Genomic DNA, 19640 nt, shown 5'->3' on the forward strand with positions numbered 1-19640 from the left:
AGAGACGCTCAGTAGCTCGGTACGGGCTTTTGTTAAAGTTTCGAGAACATATCTTCACCGAAGAGTCAAGCAGTATATTGCTCCCTCCTACGTATATCTCGCGAAGAGACCATGAGGATAAAATCAGAGAGATTAGAGCCCACACAGAGGCATACCGACAATCCTTCTTTCCAAGAACAATACGAGACTGGAATAGAAGGGAGAATCGATAGAGGTACTCAAGGTACCCTCCGCCACACACCGTCAGGTGGCTTGCGGAGTATGGATGTAGATGTAGATGTAGATGTAGATTCAAGAGTATTATTCTAGTACCAGAATGAGATCTTCTCCCTGCAGCGGAGTGTGCGCTGATACGAAACTTCCTGACAGATTAAAACTATGTGCCGGACCGAGACTTGAACTCGGGACCTTTGCCTTTCGCGGGCAAGTCCTCTACCACACTTGACCGCGAAAGGCAAGGGTCCCGAGTTCGAGTCTCGGTCCGGCACACAGTTTTAATCTGTCAAGAAGTTTCATTATTCTAGTGTTTTCAATCCTTATCAAGCAGACCTCGAACGAATTCAGAGACGCACTGCTGGGATCATGACAGGCAGGTAGAGCTCAAATAAAAATGTAGCAGCAGTTTTCGGAGAAGTTAAATGGGAATGCTTACTGAATCTCGCGTAGGGATCATGAGAATAAATAAGAGAGATATGGGTACAAAAGGAAGCATTTAGATAACCATTTCCCCCCTCAGTACGCAAGTGGAATAGGAAAGAAAACGAATTACAATCTAAGACTAAAAAACGACGCACCACGAAGAAATTATTCACAATTTGGTATTCATACAGGTATCGATGGCAAATGCAAAGTTGTAAACTTTGGCAACCGATGGATGAATGTCACGCTGCAGCACAATGCCACCGCACGGCTCGCAACGATTGTAAACAGGGCACGTGTCGATGTCAGGACATAAAGTCTTTGCGAATTTCATTCCGTGTACACATGTGGACAATTACTATGCCTCGCAGACAGGAGCGTGAGCAATGTACGCAAATGTTAGGATCTGAAATGGCTCTGAGTACTGTGGGACTTACATCTGAGGTCATCAGTCGCCGAGGCTTAGAACTACTTAAACCTAAGTAACCTAAGGACATCACACACGTCCATGCCCGAGGCAGATTCGAACCTGCGACCGTAGCAGCAGCGCGGTTCCGGACTGAAGCGCCTAGAACCTCTCGGCCACATCGGCCAGCTTTAGAATTTGAGAGTGGACGTGTAGAGGTGGTATCCAACTACATCTACATCCATACTCCGCAAGCCACCTGACGGTGTGTGGCGGAGGGTACCTTGAGTACCTCTATCGGTTCTCCCTTCTATTCCAGTCTCGTATTGTTCGTGGAAAGAAGGATTGTCGGTATGCCTCTGTGTGGGCTCTAATCTCTCTGATTTTATCCTCACGGTCTCTTCGCGAGATATACGTAGGAGGGAGCAATATACTGCTTGAGTCCTCGGTGAAGGTATGTTCTCGAAACTTCAACAAAAGCCCGTACCGAGCTACTGAGCGTCTCTCCTGCAGAGTCTTCCACTGGAATTTAGAGAGAAGCGCGCTGCTCTCCGTTGGATCTTCTCTATATCTTCTATCAACCCTATCTGGTACGGATCCCACACTGCTGAGCAGTATTCAAGCAGTGGGCGAACAAGCGTACTGTAACCTACTTCCTTTGTTTTCGGATTGCATTTCCTTAGGATTCTTCCAATGAATCTCAGTCTGGCATCTGCTTTACCGATGATCAACATTATATGCTTATTCCATTTTAAATCACTGCTAATGCGTACTCCCAGATAATTTATGGTATTAACTGCTTCCAGTTGCTGACCTGCTATTTCGTAGCTAAATGATAAAGGATCTATCTTTCTGTGTATTCGCAGCACATTACACTTGTCTACATTGAGATTCAATTTCCATTCCCTGCACCATGCGTCAATTCGCTGCAGATCCTCCTGCATTTCAGTACAATTTTCCATTGTTACAACCTTTCGATACACCACATCATCATCTGCAAAAAGCCTCAGTGAACTTCCGATGTCATCCAGCAGGTCATTTATGTATATTGTGAATAGCAACGGTCCTATGACACTCCCCTGCGGCACACCTGAAATCACTCTTACTTCGGAAGACTTCTCTCCATTGAGTATGACATGCTGCGTCCTGTTGTCTAGGAACTCCTCAATCCAATCACGCAATTGGTCTGATAGTCCATATGCTCTTAATTTGTTCATTAAACGACTGTCGGGAACTGTATCGAACGCCTTGCGGAAGTCAAGAAACACGGCATCTACCTGTGAACCCGTGTCTATGGTGGTCCTTTGAGTCTCGTGGACGAATAGCGCGAGCTGAGTTTCACATGACCGTCTTTTTCGAAACCCATGCTGATTCCTACAGAGTAGATTTCTAGTCTCCAGAAAAGTCATTATACTCGAACACAATACGTGTTCCAAAATTCTACAACTGATCGACGTTAGAGATATAGGTGTATAGTTCTGCACATCTGTTCGACGTCCCTTCTTGAAAACGGGGATGACCTGTGCCCTTTTCCAATCCTTTGGAACGCTACGCTCTTCTAGAGACCTACGGTACACCGCTGCAAGAAGGGGGGTAAGTTCCTTCTCGTACTCTGTGTAAAATCGAACTGGTATCCCATCAGGTCCAGAGGCCTTTCCTCTTTTGAGCGATTTTAATTGTTTCTCTATCCCTCTGTCGTCTATTTCGATATCTTCCATTTTGTCATCTGTGCGACAATCTAGAGAAGGAACTACAGTGCAGTCTTCCTCCGTGAAACAACTTTGGAAAAATACATTTAGTATTTCGGCCTTTAGCCTGTCATCCTCTGTTTCAGTACCATTTTGGTCACAGAGTGTCTGGACATTTTGTTTTGGTCCACCTACCGCTTTGACATAAGACCAAAATTTCTTAGGATTTTCTGTCAAGTCAGTACATAGAACTTTACTTTCGAATTCATTGAACACCTCTCGCATAGCCCTCCTCACACTACATATCGCTTCGCGTAATTTTTGTTTGTCTGCAAGGCTTTGGCTATGTTTATGCTTGCTGTGAAGCTGCCAAGAAGCCATCTGGGGGTAATCGGCGAATCGCTCGACATTTGAATGGGAACTATGCCACTATTCGACCCGCGTTGGTACGAATGGCTGAACCATGGGCGAACACAGCGTCTACGTAGAGAGGCGAGATTAGATTAGATTAGTACTTGTTCCATAGATCATGAATACGACACTTCGTAATGATGAGGAACGTGTCAGGTTAATAGAAGGTGTCTATACAAGATATTACATTACATGAAATATTACATGACACTTAATATCTTAATATTTTTAATTTTTTGTGGGGGTTGGGGAAATTACCCACTTACTATATCCAAAAATTCATCTGATCAGTAGAAGGAGTTGCCATTAAGAAATTCTTTTAATTTCCTTTTAAATGCTATATGGCTATCTGTCAGACTTTTGAAGCTATTAGGTAAGTGACCAAAGACTTTTGTGGCAGCATATTTTACCCCCTTGTGAGCCAAAGTTAGATTTAAACTTGAGTAGTGAAGATCATCCTTTCTCCTAGTGTTGTAGCCATGTACACTGCTATTACTTTTGAATTCGTTCGGATTGCTAATAACAAATTTCATAAGTGAATATATATATTGTGAGGCTACAGTGAAGATCTCTAGCTCTTTAAATAAGTGTCTGCAGGATGATCTTGGATGAGCTCCAGCAATTATTCTGATTACACGCTTTTGTGCAATAAACACTTTTTTACTCAATGATGAGTTATCCCAGGATATGATGCCATACGAAAACAGAGAATGAGAATAGGCATGGTAAGGTAATTTACTCAGATGTATATCGCCAAAATTTGCAATGACCCTAATAGCATAAGTAGCTGAACTCAAACGTTTCAGCAGATCCTCAGTGTGTTTTTTTCCAGTTCAACCCCTCATCAATGCATACACCTAGAAATTTTGAGTATTCTACCTTAGCTACCGATTTCTGATAGAAGTCTATACAGGGTTATTACAAATGATTGAAGCGATTTCACAGCTCTACAATAACTTTATTATTTGAGATATTTTCAAAATGTTTTGCACACACATACAGAAACTCAAAAAGTTTTTTAGGCATTCACAAATGTTCGATATTTGTCCCTTTAGTGATTCGGCAGACATCAAGCCGATAATCAAGTTCCTCCCACACTCGGCGCAGCATGTCCCCATCAATGAGTTCGAAAGCATCGTTGATGCGAGCTCGCAGTTCTGGCACGTTTCTTGGTAGAGGAGGTTTAAACACTGAATCTTTCACATAACCCCACACTAAGAAATTGCATGGGGTTAAGTCGGGAGAGCGTGGAGGCCATGACATGAATTGCTGATCATGATCTCCACCACGACCGATCCATCGGTTTTCCAATCTCCTGTTTAAGAAATGCCGAACATCATGATGGAAGTGCAGTGGAGCACCATCCTGTTGAAAGATGAAGTCGGCGCTGTCGGTCTCCAGTTGTGGCATGAGCCAATTTTCCGCGGGCTACGCGTGAAACTTGCCCGCACGCGTTCGACCGTTTCTTCGCTCACTGCAGGCCGACCCGTTGATTTCCCCTTACAGAGGCACCCAGAAGCTTTAAACTGCGCATACCATCGCCGAATGGAGTTAGCAGTTGGTGGATCTTTGTTGAACTTCGTCCTGAAGTGTCGTTGCACTGTTATGACTGACTGATGTGAGTGCATTTCAAGCACGACATACGCTTTCTCGGCTCCTGTCGCCATTTTGCCTCACTGCGCTCTCGAGCGCTCTGACGGCAGAAACCTGAAGTGCGGCTTCAGCCGAACAAAACTTTATGAGTTTTTCTACGTATATGTAGTGTGTCGTGACCATATGTCAATGAATGGAGCTACAGTGAATTTATGAAATCGCTTCAATCATTTGTAATAGCCCTGTATTTATTCATGGTGCAATTCCATTTACTGTGTGGAACTGTATATACTGTGTTTTGTCAAGGTTTAATGAGAGCCCATTTGCAGACAACCACTTAATGATTTTCTGAAAAACATCGTTTACAATGTCACCAGTTAATTCTTGTCTGTTGGGTGTGAGAGCTGTACTTGTATCATGGGCAAAAAGTACCAGCTTTGCAAGAGGGTCGAGCAGTCGTCAGAGAGACATTCAGAGCCCCGAATTCATCACTATCACTGATCCGACGAGCAAATGGTACTTCAGTGACCGCAAGGACCATTAATCAGCTGCTCACAGAAAGGGGGATGAGTTCACGTTGCACCTTGCCCCGGGTACCAGACACATCTCTACACCACACGCCCGTCTGCGGCAGTGTCGGGCAGGTTGGGCCTGGAATCTCACTGACTGGAGTAGTATTGTCTACACTGATGAGTCCCGCTTCGAACTGAGCCCCAATGAGCGGCGAAGACGTGTTGGGAGACGCCCCGGGCAGCGGTGAGATAGATACCTCACTGTCCCCCGCCATACGGCCCGACAGCGAGGACTGATAGTCTGCGATGCCATTTCATTTCGTAGCACCACCCCTTTGGTTGTCATCAGCGGCACCCTTAAAACAGAGCCCTATGTCGACGATATTCTACGCCTCGTTTCGCTGCCGTTAATGGAAAGCCATCCTGGGGTTATTTTCAAGCAAGATAATGCCCGACCGCGCACGGCGAGAATTTCTTCTGCTTGTCTTCATGCTTGCCAATACCTACCATGGCCAGCAACGTCGCGGATCTCACCCCAACTGAGAACGTTCGGAGAAATATGGGCAGGGCCCTCTAACCAGCTCGGGATTTTGACCATATAACGTGACAGCTGGACGAATTTGACACGTTATGCCTCAGGGAGACATCCAACAACTCTTATCAACCAATGACAATCGAATAACTACTTGCATAAGAGCCAGAAGTGAATCAACTCGTTATTGACTTGCTCGATTTGTGAAGCTGTTTTTCTTGAACAAATCATCCAGTTTTTATGAAATTGTTATCATTTGTTTGTCTGTGTATGTATATCACATCTACCGATTTCCGTCCCATTCGGATAATTCCTTCGTGGTACGTTTTTTCTATTTTTTTTCTTTTTTTCCCTGGAGAGCGTACATTGGAAAAGTGTACCGTCCGCAATTGCAGTGTTCAAAGGCTTGCGGAGTATGTATCTAGATCTAGCCGTAGATGTAAATTTGTAGTTGATGCTCTGAGACTCACTCTTGCAATTAATGTTTGCAGTATGCCGTTTGGGACTGGCGGGTAATTATCAGATCACAGAATCCATAAATACGAGATTCGAATAGTGTTTACGAGTTTTCTGATATTAATGTCACATCTACCACTCATAATGATGTGTACTTGTGGAAAGATGAAAGACCAAATTGCACTGAGGTTCGGGAAGCCCGTGAAAATGCAAGTCCTCTCATAACTAGCTGAATGAACCTATTCTCAAATCGGAAAAAGGTAATGGCATATCATCTCCAGTTGTCCTAATAATGCAATGTAGTATTCAACCCAAACTTGGAATCGATGTTTGCCTTAATATGCCCTTTGCAAGACGGGGGCTAACTTCCTAGGGGCTGCGTCGTACCCGTAATAGAATCATATCCACTTCCTTCGAATACAGCCTATTATTCTGTCGACATAGACTGTCAGAAACGTTGTGTAAGGGAACAGAACAAAACAGTAGTGAATGCAGACTTGAAGGAGCATTAGGGTGGGGAAGAGTTTGGTTCCAAATAAAACCTACAGCACAAACCATTGGCATTTGCACTGTTGTGCAAATTCTTTTCAGCGCAATGCAGGTACAAAGACAAACAAAACTAGACGTATTCGTCTTGATGGAACGACCACAATCGTCATAAAAAGTTTTCCAAATTCAGTCTCCAGATAGATTTATTTGCATATGACCGATTTAGGGCCAGCTGCCCATTTTCACATCATTTGTTACAATTAAAGAGGAATCTGTCGAATGGAACTGACAGTCGACTGTCATAGCCCTGGGTTACGACGGTGATCTCTCAGTTCCAGTCGACAGATTCCTTTGTGATTGTAACAAATGATCTGAAGATGGGCAGATGTGCCGAAACCGGTCTTATGGATTCATAGGAAAGCTATGCAGAGACTGAATTTGGAGAGTTTTTACAAAGACAAATGATGGTAAACAGTCAAATGAAATGTAACTAACCTGCAATAAGGCCCCGAAACCATGGGTCTCTCTACATCTATATGGATACTCTGCAAATCACATTTAAGTGCCTTGCAGAGGGTTCATCGAACCACCTTCACAATTCTCAATTATTACAATCTCGTATAGCGCGCGGAAAGAATGAACACCTATATCTTTCCGTACGAGCTCTAGTTTTCCTTATTTTATCGTGGTGATCGTTTCTCCCTTTGTAGGTCGGTGTCAACAAAATATATTCGCGTTCGAAGGAGAAAGTGGGTGACTGGAACTTCGTGAGAAGATTCCGTCGCAACGAGAAACGCCTTTCTTTTAATGTTTCACGGCCCAAATCCTGTACCGTTTCTGTGACACACTATCCCATATTTCGCGATAATACAAAACGTGCTGCTCTTCTTTGAAGCCGCGAGGGATTAGCCGAGCGGTCTAGGGCGCTGTAGTCATAGTTCTGCGGCTGGTCCCGGCGGAGGTTCGAGTCCTCCCTCGGGCATAGGTGTGTGTGTGTGTTTGTCCTTAGGATAATTTAGGTTAAGTAGTGTGTAAGCTTAGGGACTGGTGACCTTAACATGCATTTGAACAGTTTCTTCTTTCAACTTTTTCGATGTACTCCGTCACTCCTATCTGGTAAGGATCCCACACCGCGCAGCAGTATTCGAAGAGGACGGACAAGCGTAGTGTAGGCAGTCCCCTTAGTAGGTCTGTTACATTTTCTATGTGTCCTGCCAATAAAACTCAGTCTTTGGTAAGCCTCCGCCACAACATTTTCTATGTGTTCCTTCCAATTTAAGTTGTTCGTAATTGTAATACCTATGTATTCAGTTGAATTTATGGCCTTTAGATTAGACTGATTTTTATCGTGTAACCGAAGTTTAACAGATTCCTTTTAGCACTCGTGTGGATGACTTCAAACTTTTCGTTATTTAGGGTCAACTGCCAATTTTCGCACCATTCAGATATCTTTTCTAAATCGTTTTGCAATTTGTTTTGATCTTCTCATGGCTTTATTAGTCGATAAACGACAGCGTCATTTGCAAACAACCTAAGACGGCTGGTCAGATTGTCTCCCAAATCGTTTATACAAGTTGTTACAAAAAGGTACGGCCAAACTTTCAGGAAACATTCCTCACACACACAGAAAGAAAATATGTTATGTGGACATGTGTCCGGAAACACTTACTTTCCATGTTAGAGTTCATTTTATTACTTGTCTTCAAATCACATTAATCATGAAATGGAAACACACAGCAACAGAACGTACCAGCGTGACTTCAAACACTTTGTTACAGGAAATGTTCAAAATGTCCTCCGTTAGCGAGGATACATGCATCCACCCTCCGTCACATGGAATCCCTGATGCGCTGATGCAGCCTGGAGAATGGCGTATTGTATCACAGCCGTCCACAATACGAGCACGAAGAGTCTCTACATTTGGTACCGGGGTTGCGTAGACAAGAGCTTTCAAATGCCCCCATAAATGAAAGTCAAGAGTGTCGAGGTCAGGAGAGCGTGGAGGCCATGGAATTGGCCCGCCTCTACCAATCCATCGGTCACCGAATCTGTTGTTGAAAAGCGTATGAACACTTCGACTGAAATGTGCAGGAGCTCCATCGTGCATGAACCACATGTTGTGTCGTACTTGTAAAGGCACATGTTCTAGCAGCACAGGTAGAGTATCCCGTATGAAATCATGATAACGTGCTCCATTGAGCGTAGGTGCCCCATGGCCCAATCAAAACATCACCAACAATGCCTGCCCAAGCGTTCACAGAAAATCTGTGTTGATGACGTGATTGCACAATTGCGTGCGCATTCTCCTCAGCCCACACATGTTGATTGTGAAAATTTACAATTTGATCACGTTGGAATGAAGCCTCATCCGTAAAGAGAACATTTGCACTGAAATGAGGATTGACACATTCTCGGATGAACCATTCGCAGAAGTGTACCAGTGGAGGCCAATCGGCTGCTGATAGTGCCTGCACACGCTGTAAATGGTACGTAAATAACTGGTTCTCTCGTAGCACTCTCCATACAGTGACGTGTTCAACGTTACCTTGTACAGCAGCAACTTCTCTGACGCTGACATTAGGGTTATCGTCAACTGCACGAAGAATTGCCTCGTCCATTGTAGGTGTCCTCGTCGTTCTAGGTCTTCCCCAGTCGCGAGTCATAGGCTGGAATGTTCCGTGCTCCCTAAGACGCCGATCAATTGCTTCGAACGTCTTCCTGTCGGGACACCTTCGTTCTGGAAATCTGTCTCGATACAAACGTTCCGCGCCACGGCTATTGCCCCGTGCTAACCCATACATCAAATGGGCAAGTGCCAACTCCGCATTTGTAAACATTGCACTGACTGCAAAACCACGTTCGTGATGAACACTAACCTGTTGGTGCTACGTACTGATGTGCTTGATGCTAGTACTGTAGAGCAATGAGTCGCATGTCAACACAAGCACCGAAGTTAACATTACCTTCCTTCAATTGGGCCAACTGGCGGTGAATCGAGGAAGTACAGTACATACTGATGAAACTAAAATGAGCTCTAACATGGAAATTAAGCGTTTCCGGACACATGTCCACATAACATCTTTTCTTTATTTGTGTGTGAGGAATAATTTCCTGAAAGTTTGGCCGTACCTTTTTGTAACACCCTGTATGGGTAAGGAAAATCAAAGGGCCTATAACACTACCTTGGGGAACGCCAGAAATCACTTCTGTTTTGCTCGATGTCTTTCCTTAGTTACTACGAACTGTGGCCTCTCTGAAAGGAAATCACAAATCCAGTCTCATAACTGAGACGATATTCCATAAGCACGCAATTAATACCAAAATACTCAGAAAACGTCACCGAACAACGCAGACATTTTGTTGCCGGTGTTCGTGGCCTCGCTGCACACACTGAGGCCTAGACGGCTAACGCGGATGAGCCCGAGAGGCACAGTGGGATTGGCGGTGACCTGACTTCTCTCTCCACGGAATGTCCGCGTTCCAGCCGGAGCCGCTCCAGCGTCCTCGGTCCACTTAAGGACACGCTGGAAGACGCGGGGCTCGGCTGCAGGGGCCCCGCCTTCTCGGAAGACCGTCCGCTCGGTCGACGAACCCAAACAAACCGGAGGTCGTCGCGAAAAGACCCTCTCGCTCGCTGGACGGCGTCGCTCGCCTTTTTTCTGCCGTCGTGACGGCGGCGGACAGACGCGTTCTTGTCCACGTTTGCCTTTTTCTGTCCGTCGCGGGTGGACAGTAGGAAGCAAACCTTACGTGTTAAACTTCACCACCGCCACAAGAGTCTTCTTTACCAAAACAGATTAAGCACAGTGTACTGACGAATCAGCGTGTACGTTCACCAGTTAACTAACATTTAGACAAGATTTTTCCTCGTCATCATCTACGTGTGAATTTTCGTTCCACTAAAATTAATGACCATCCACAGCAGTATTGTTGTTGTTGTTGTTGTGGTCTTCAGTCCTGAGACTGGTTTGATGCAGCTCTCCATTCTACTCTATGCTGTGCAAGCTCCTTCATCTCCCAGTACGTACTGCAACCTACATCCTTCTGAATCTGCTTAGTATATTCACCTCTTTGTCTCCCTCTACGATTTTTACCCTCCACGCTGCCCTCCAATACTAAATTGGTGATCCCTTGATGCCTCAGAACATGTCCTACCAACCGATCCCTTCTTCTGATCAAGTTGTGCCATAAGCTCCTCTTCTCCCCAATTCTATTCAATACCTTATTAGTTACGTGATCTACCCATCTAATCTTCAGCATTCTTCTGTAGCAGCACATTTCGAAAGCTTCTATTCTCTTCTTGTTTAAACTATTTATCGTCCACGTTTCACTTCCATACATGCCTACACTCCATACAAATACTTTCAGACACTCACTAATCCACGACACTCGCCGAGAAGAACAGGAAATTACCTAAGCAGAGTTCTAGGGTCATGTCCGGGAAAACACTTTCGAATTCTCTGTAGGCTCACCAAGAATCACTAACTTCAGACTACCGAAATAACAAGCACTTTAAAACACAAAATCAGCTCCGTAGGGTCTACGATTTGCCACCTCAGCCTCACGACGACTGCTGGCCTAGTCCTAGACTTCCCCGAGCTCCAAATCGCTCCAAAACATTAGTTACATTATAGGCCTTCAGGCAGTCAGATTGAGCAGAAAAATGTTCAAATGGTTCAAATGGCTCTGAACATTATGGGCCTTAACATCGGCCGGTCGCGGTGGTCTAGCGGTTCTAGGCACTCAGTCCGGAGCCGCGCGACTGCTACGGTCGCAGGTTCGAATCCTGCCTCGGGCATGGATGCGTGTGATGTCCTTAGGTTAGTAAGGTTTAAGTAGTTCTAAGTTCTAGGGGACTGATGACCTCAGATGTTAAGTCCCATAGTGCTCAGAACCATTTGAACCATTTTGAACTTAACATCGGAGGTCATCAGTCCCCTAGAACTTACAACTACTTCAACCTAACTAACCTAAGGACTTGACACACATCCATGCCCGAGGTAGGATTCGAACGTGCGACCGTAGCGGTCGCGCGGTTCCAGACTGAAGCGCCCAGAACCGCTCGGCCACAGCGGCCGGCCAGAAAAATGTATAGGGTGGCAATTATTGAACTATATGAAATAAAATCCTCATAGCTTCTCAACGATTAGCATTAGGACGTTCAAACCTCAAGGCTGGATGCGGGGCATAATGGTAATTAGCGAGTGCATTATGGTTTTGTTGAGCGGCGAAGCCCACTTTCATTCGGATGGGTTCGTCAACAAGCAAAACTGGCGCATTTGGGGGACCGATAATCCGCATTTCGCAACCGAGAAGTCTCTTCATCCTCAACGGGTGACTGTGTGGTGTGCAGTGTCCGGCCACGGAACAATCGATGCGATATTCCTGTTGACACAGTGGCTGCCGAACGGTACCTGAATGTTTTGGAAGATGATTTTATCCCCTTTATCCAAAGTGACCCTGATTTCGGCAAGATGTAGTTGATGCAAGGCGGAGCTCGACCCCATCGCAGCAGGAGAGTGTTTGACGTCTTGGAGGAGCACTTTGGGGACCGCATTCTGGCTCTGGAATAGCCAGAGGCCACTGGCACGGACCTCGATTGGCCGCCATATTCTCCGCATCAGAAGGCATGCGACGACGACTTTTTGTGGGGATATACTGAAGACAAGGTGTACAGCAATAACCCAAAAACCATTGCCGAGATGAAAACAGCCATTCAGGAGGTCATCGACATCATCGATGTTCCGAAACTTCAGCGGTCATGAATAATTTCTGTATACGTCTGAGCTAGATCATCGCCAATGATGGCAGACATATCGAACATGTCACAACCTCAATCAGAATATCTGCAGTGACGCTTACATGTTAAATGAAGTGTGTGCACGCCGTAGTTTGTAATTAATTTACGTTTTTTTTCATAAAGTTAAATAATTGTCACCCTGTAAGCATTCATTCTAATTGGCCATATTCCGCTCCTGTTTATAACGATACTGTACGGTGGTATCTTCCGGCAAGACTCACGAGCTTCTTCTGGAACGGATGCAGAAAATACTGGCGGTCAAGTAGGCTCCGACCATAACCCATATAGGAGGTCTAGGAGAAGTTTCGTCCTTCAGGCTGAACAAAAACTCCCTTCACTTTTGCCGACGGAAATTGGATGAGGCTACGAATATAGCGATTAGGGGTAATATGGGTGGCCAGGAAACGATACGTTACAAGGTTGATCTGGCGCGCGCAGCTAACCCGTGATCTTGTTCAGAGCGCGCACTGTAATCGATTATAGTTGGCTGTCCTGGTGAGGGTGGCGCTCCGGTGGCGGTTTGCTATGACGTCGCTGGCGTGTGTTTGCGGTGGCCGGCGGGAAGCGAGAGGGTAGTCGGTTTTTCGGGGACTGGACGGAACGTGAAGTTCGCTCTGCCTGACCTGCTAGCGAGTAGCGCTAAGGTTGTTGCGCCTCGCAATATGAGCAGAGTGGTCTGGGGCGGAGGCGAATCGCCGCTGTGCTGGCCATGCGGTGGTGATTAACTGGAGTCGGCGTACTTGTTCTTCCTGCCTGTCTGATGTGGAGGTACGGTGGGGTCCTGTGATAATCTGGCCCGGAGACAACTAGTTGCTGAATTTTGGAGTCGTCTGCCAGGTTAGGGTGTGGGCTCGGTTGGCTCTTCAGATTTTCCCATGGAAGCTCCAGCAGCGGTTTCTGAACTTCATTCTGATGTGGGACGGTGTTGTTGGAACCTTTCTGCTGTGTGTGTGTGGCTCGTTACGATATTTGTTGGTACTAATTTATTTGCTCAACTGCAGTCCTGCCCGGAGTTGCGTTCATGTATCGTACATTTGGCAGTCGATGTGTTAGGTAAAGTCTCGGTTTCGATTCCCGGCGGGGTTAGGGATTTTCTCTGCCTCGTGATAACTGGGTGTTGTGTGCTGTCCTTAGGTTAGTTAGGCTTAAGTAGTTCTAAGTTCTAGGGGACTGATGACCATAGATGTTAAGTCCCATAGTGCTCAGAGCCATTTGAACCATTTTTTTTTGTTAGGTAAAGTCTGCCTAAGAATGGCGGTTTTGTACAGTATATACACAGTGAATTACTGCTGCTTGGTATATGTGGTCTTCTGGGAACTGAACAACACGATATAGTCAATTTGGTTGTGTAAAAGCATTTAGTGGTATGTTCTGTATTTTTTTATTGTGTTATTATTAACTTGGTAGAATAGTTGCGTTTGGTGTCGTTAAGGCACTTACAAGACTGTGGTTTGACTATTCATGTGCGCTTGGCTTTAATTGTTTCGTTTTAGGAAGCGAGAATTGTTTATTAAGATTTGTGTGTTGGCTTCCAGTGCTTAAGAGCGCCCGAGTTAATGGCGCCGTGGTTATCATGTGCAATCGGGATGTTATACTGTATTTTGAATTTTATCTTGTGTTGATATTATCTGTCGTGTGTTACAGAACATAAGCAAGGTGCGCATGTGACGGGCAGTTGTGGGAGGCATGTAGGGGAGCTCTCGGCGGTTTATTTCGGGGACCGTTTCTAGTGGGAAGACTCCGAAGTGTCGAGTACTCGCTCTTCTGTGATTGCGTTGGGAGTTGCCCGCGCCCTTTGGTTGTATCAAATTATTTTGTTATTATATTTATTGGTTGTGTGTTGCACTTCTTTTATTTTATGGTGCCAAGCTCCATTATTTTAAAGTTTTTTATATAAATCATTTTAAATTGTAATGCCAAGTTAACTTTGTGGTGTCACCGCCAGACACCACACTTGCTAGGTGGTAGCCTTTAAATCGGCCGCGGTCCGTTAGTATACGTCGGACCCGCGTGTCGCCACTGTCAGTGATTGCAGACCGAGCGCCGCCACACGGCAGGTCTAGACACACTCCCTAGCACACTCACCCCAGTTGTACAGCCGACTTTGCTAGCCATGGTTCACTGACAATTACGCTCTCATTTGCCGAGACGATAGTTAGCCTAACCTTCAGCTACGTCATTTGCTGCGACCTAGCAAGGCGCCATAGCATTTTATAATTAATATTGTGAAGCATGTACAGTCAAGAGAGATGTTCACCAATTGTGGATTAAAGTTAAGTATTCCAGAAGCTATGTACTATTTTTGGCTACTATAATTCCTTGTCATTTTCCAGACCTCACGCCAGCCTGCGTGAGCTTAAACGCGTGCCTTTCGGCTTCCTCCAAACTCCGTGAATTGGCTCCTGCCAATTCACAACAAACTTATTACTGGATTTTGTCTTCTGTATAAACTCTTAAAGCACTATTGTAAAAGGTTCCTGATTTTATGGTGGCAAGCTGCCGTTATTGGTTTTTTTAAAGCTCACTCTTTAACCATTTGTTAAGTTCTGTAAGTTACATGAATTTGTTGTTATTTAAAGGAGTTTAGTATTGGTAATTTAATAAATTGTGTACAGAGTCTGCTGTTTCGATATTATCGGGTGGAACTCCTTGGATAGTTGTCCTATAAGAACGCACATTTCAAAGGTGTCTTGTACTGCTTAAGCACAGCAGGTTGACGCAGACGGCGGGTGGGACCCTTGGCGCACGTGTAGTTGGTAGGCTGCTGTGGAGGGGGGGGGGGGGGTGGAGAACGTGAGCGAGTGAGCCGCGGCGCTTTGTGGGCCCGCTACGAGAGAAGCAGAGACGGCGGCGCCCGAGACAAGGGCTGCCTAATTTGGAGCAGCAGCACGCGCCGCGCCGCGCCGCACCGGCCTCGCCAATCATTTGCATACACGGGGCAGGGTGGGGCGGGGCGGGGCGGGGCAAGGTGAAGGTGCGGCTACCTGCCGGGACCGACAACCGGTTCTCCCCCGCGGACCAGGTGCAGCCCGCTCCTCATCCCGAAATCTGTATTCCCCAAGCGGGCCGCGCTCGTATGCGCCACTACGTTGGACGTGCTAATAATTAGCTGCTATCGACACTTCTCTGCACGCCTCACGGTGTCATTCGGTGTCAAAGCAACCAAACTATTTGTTTATCTGTCATCTCCGTAGCGCTTTCGCGATTACTAAATGATCCTGTAACTTTAACTGGAAGCAGTTAATTATATAAATTATCTGGGAGTATGCATCATCCCAAAGAAAGCAGGTGTTGACAGATGTGAAAATTACCGAACTATCAGCTGCAAAATACTAACGCGAATTCTTTACAGACGAATGGAAAAACTGGTAGAAACCGACCTCGGGGAAGATCAGTTTGGATTCCGTAGAAATAATGGAACACGTGAGGCAATACTGACCTTACGACTTATCTTAGAAGAAAGATTAAGGAAAGGCAAACCTACGTTTCTAGCATTTGTAGACTTAGAGAAAGCTTTTGACAATGTTGATTGGAATACTCTCTTTCAAATTCTGAAGCTGGCAGGGATAAAATACAGGGAGCAAAAAGCTGTTTACAATTTGTACAGAAAGCGCATGACAGTTATAAGAGTCGAGGGGTATGAAAGGGAAGCAGTGGTTGGGAAGGGAGTAAGACAGGGTTGTAGCCTCTCCCCAATGTTATTCAATCTGTATATTGAGCAAGCAGTAGAGGAAACAAAAGAAAAATTCGGATTAGGTATTAAAATCCATGGAGAAGAAATAAAAACTTTGAGGTTCGCCGATGACATTGTAATTCTATCACAGACAGCAAAGGACTTGGAAGAGCAGTTGAACGGAATGGACAGTGTCTTGACAGGAGGATATAAGATGAACATCAACAAAAGCAAAACGAGGATAATGGAATGTGGTTGAATTAAGTCGGGTGATGCTGAGGGAATTAGATTAGGAAATGAGACAGGGAGGAAGGGAGGCACAAAGGGTTGGAGGAGGAAGAAATTGGTGGAGTTCATGCGCTACTTTTGCAAACGAGGAAGCCGCCAATTGGTGACGTCCTACGCGGGCCGTTTGATGACGGCAAGCGGGGGGGGGGTGAGGTTGGGGGGATCTGACGGCGGAGGCAGAGGCAAGGCGCTCCCTGCGCAGGCGCGGTCGCCGCACTCGCTGGCAGAAATCCGGGCCCGGCGCATTAGCATGCGGGGCGCTCCCCTGGGAGGTAGCCAACCCGGTCAACGCTCTCTCCGCCGCTCCACAGACGGCACGTACTACAGTAGCGCGAGAGGGCGGAGTCCGATTCTGCATCTCCTGCCTCGAGGAAGGCCAGCTACTCACAGTCGTAAGCGACTTTGAGAAACGACAGATTTTTGTGAATCGTCTTTTAGGAACAAGCACCTCAGAAACAGCGAACCTGGTAGGGTGATTGCTTGCTGCTGTTGTGAGCATCTGTAGATAGTGGTTGAAAGATGGTAAAATCAAGAGTACCGGACCATGCTGCATCACAGAACTTGGTGGTCGGAGGTTTGCCCGTTCTGTCTGTGGCAGATCTGACGGCAGAATACAATGCTGGTGGAGGCACAAGTGTTCGGAGTACACCGTTCAGTGCGCATTGTGCAATAGAGCCTCCGCAGCATACGACTCTACCGTGCTCCCACGTTGATCCAACGGCATCGTCAATTCAGATCGCAGTGGATGCGGGATCGTCGTGATGGGACTGTTCAAGAAATGGTTCAAATGGCTCTGAGCACTATGGGACTTAACATCTGAGGTCATCAGTCCCCTAGAACGTAGAACTACTTAAACCTAACTAACCTAAGGACATCACACACATCCGTCCCCGAGGCAGGATTCGAACCTGCGACCGTAGCGGTCGCGCGGTTCGAGATTGAAGCGCCTAGAACCGCTCGGCCGGCCGGGTGATGGGACTGTAGATCAATGTAAACGTCTAGCCTGGTCTGGTGAATCATGTTTCTTGTCACACCAGGCCCACAGTCGTATCCGGATGGGCCGTCATTCAGGCAAGCGGCTATTCGAAACAAGCACCGCTCCACAGCCGCAGCGCAGTGGGTCAGTATTATGATACGAGGGGCGTTCACCTGGGCTGCCACAGGACCTGTGCCTCTAGTCGAAGGCACGATGACAGCTGTGGGCTACGTGAACGTTATTGCGGACGACGTGCATTTCCTCATGCTTGACGTCTTACCAGACAGCGCTGGCATCTTTTCCCAGCTGGATAATTGTCCGTCTCACGAGGCCAGAATGTGTTACAGTGGTTTGTGGACCATAACAGTGAACCCACGTTGATCTCGTTTGTAGCCGTTGCTTTATATGAATTGTTGTGGAATGGTTCTGGTGCACTTTGTCGGTGGAATTTATTTTTTAAAAGAACTATAAAAAAATACACACGATTAGGTTCAGAGGAGTCGTTGCCGTCATTTGGATGCGATATGGAAGGGAATCTACTTCTACGTGACATCTACGTGATTACTTTTGAATACATTACGGGAAAGGTTCAAATGGCTCTGAGCACTATGGGACTCAACTGCTGAGGTCATTAGTCCCCTAGAACTTAGAACTAGTTAAACCTAACTAACCTAAGGACATCACACACATCCATGCCCGAGGCAGGATTCGAACCTGCGACCGTAGCGGTCTCGCGGTTCCAGACTGCAGCGCCAGAACCGCGCGGCCACTTCGGCCGGTTTACGGGAAAGGCAGTGATCAATGTATTACAAATATTTACTATTAAAAACAGTCTTGATCACGATTTATTTAGCAAGGTGACCGGTTTCGACCACTACTGTGGTCATCTTCAGACCATTGAGTAGGAACCTCTTTCTGTTGGAGAATCACAACAGAAAGAGGTTCCTACTCAATGGTCTGAAGATGACCACAGTAGTGGTCGAAACCGGTCACCTTGCTAAATAAATCGTGATCAAGACTGTTTTTAATAGTAAATAAAATCTATCTGATTATTCTGCTATTCACAATAAAGTGCCTGACAGAGGGTTCAGTAAACCACCTTCAAGCTGTCTCTCTACCGTTTCACTCTCGAACGGCACGCGGCAAAAACGAGCACTTAAATTTTTCTGTGCGAGCCCTGTTTCTCTTATTTTATCGTGATGATCATTTCTCCCTATGTAGATGGGTGCCAACAGAATGTTTTCGCAATCGGAGGAGAAAACTGGTGACTGAAATTTCATGAGAAGATCCCGTCGAAACGAAAAACGCCTTTGTTTTAATGATTTCCACTCCAATTCGCATATCATGTATGTGACACTATCTCCCCTATTTCGCGATAATACAAAACGAGCTGCCCTTCTTTGTACTTTTTCTATGTCATCCGTCAGTCCCACCTGATGCGTATCCCACACCTCAAGATTGACTCTGTGATGGCACTCTCCTAACCGTTGTAAGTTATCCATGCATGGGAGCCACTATTCCTCTGTCAAATAGCTCCTCAGTTGGCTTCGCTGGGCTGAATCCTCCCACCAAGGAAACATGGGAGCACTGGGAATTGAACCTGGGTCTAACCCAAGGCCGTCAGATATGAGTTACGGGGACGAGTGTAAAATAAATACTACATTAAAACATTCCAAAGAGGTTCACGCTAAGTGTCATCAATTGCGTTTCTATTCGAAACGAACACTTTATTTGTACTTGTCATACGGAATTTCCTTTAACGTGCTTCGAGCATTAATATTTTTATCTCATTTGTCTCTGTGATGCCACTTGAGATTACTCAACAACATTCGTTTTTTATGGATCAGATGTCATTGGTGAACAATGATGTTAGTAATTATCTCTTCCACATTGTCGTCGGCGATCACCTTGGGAACACTACAGTGACAGGGCGGTAAACTTTTCAGATTACGATTGCCATCACAGAGTCAATCTTTCTGTGCACTGGAATGAAATGAACTTTGGCAACAGAATGAAACCGTGAACTGCACAAAGCCTGAAACTGCGTTTTCTGCGGCATTGCCAGCTTATCTATACGATTAGAGGCTCTGGACAGAAAGAAATCTTCAATGCGCTGCTGCAGTTTCAATGGCTTCCAATAATCAATGAGATAAGGCCACAATCGCTTGGAAAAAGTA

Source organism: Schistocerca cancellata, chromosome 6, assembly GCF_023864275.1.
Source record: "Schistocerca cancellata isolate TAMUIC-IGC-003103 chromosome 6, iqSchCanc2.1, whole genome shotgun sequence".
NCBI lineage: Eukaryota > Metazoa > Arthropoda > Insecta > Orthoptera > Acrididae > Schistocerca > Schistocerca cancellata.